Source organism: Penaeus monodon, chromosome 23 (genome assembly GCF_015228065.2).
Source record: "Penaeus monodon isolate SGIC_2016 chromosome 23, NSTDA_Pmon_1, whole genome shotgun sequence".
NCBI lineage: Eukaryota > Metazoa > Arthropoda > Malacostraca > Decapoda > Penaeidae > Penaeus > Penaeus monodon.
The window spans coordinates 20,436,230-20,437,358 of record NC_051408.1 but is presented as its reverse complement, the minus strand read 5'-3'; positions in this window follow the sequence as shown (position 1 = coordinate 20,437,358).

The following is a 1,129-nucleotide window of genomic DNA, read 5'->3' as shown; positions in this document are numbered from 1 at the left end:
GCCTTTATAATAATCAATACACATGAATGGTGATCTACATTTCTTAGCACGATGTACGCCCGCCGATGGCATATTTTGGCCGCTGCGCTCTTATAAATATGACCCGGACAGCCCGAAGGAGGTACGGCACCCCAACACGTACCATCATGGGACAAAAACAGAAGAGTTTTTATATTAACTCGAGTGCCTGCGCAGTACTAATCCTAACCTGTGGCTTCGTAGGATGTACTTATCTAGAGTAGGTGAAGGATGTGAAGCTCTTCGATTATAATAAATGATAGAGGCTGGGCAGACGAATGTTGAAATGAGAAGAAAGCGGAAAGAAATAACGTGGAGAGAGGAGCAAAGGCATACTGTCTGTATTTCTTGATTCTTTTGATAATACGGACGAAGTGAAATGGAAGGCTTTGAGTAACACGTCTGGCAATCCTCAACGTACGACCCATATTTCCTGTCCTGACTCACATATGCTGGATAATTTTCCGATGACCGAGTAGAAAAATAAAAATACCGAGAAATGTCCATGGCCTTACAGTTTCAGTTCTCATTGCCCTTTACAATAAATAGCATCTCCCACGCGTGTGAAGATTCCTAATCGATCATAAGTCAGCAATTATATGCTGAAGAGGTCCCATAATATATTTTTGATCATATATTAGGGTGGCAGCGTTGGTCAGTGTGTTCGATTCCGTGTTCTTGTTTCAAGGTTAACGTAAAAACGTTAACCTTGCCATTACTTGCAAGAAAACAAAGTTGATCTTTGTGAAGAAATATTCATATTGCAAAATCTTTTAAAAGTATTCTTCATTTAAGCATAATTGATTTGTAGAAAAAGTTGTTGTACTGTGAAAAGAGGGTGAAAAAAGAAGAAACAAATGTGCAAGATAATTGAGTACTTGGACACTTTGCCAACAGGAGAAAAAAATTATTCCTAGGATCCTCTTTCCAACAACATCCCCCCCCCCCACAAAAAAAAAGTGTATATATATATATTCACTATTCCATTTAGACTCATTCCCTACAGAATAAAACAAAGAATGACAAATGACCCCCATAAACCATAAATAGGCAGTCGTGTTTCTAGAGTATCTGGCAACTTAGCTCGCCGCGTCCGAACCGCATGGCCGTA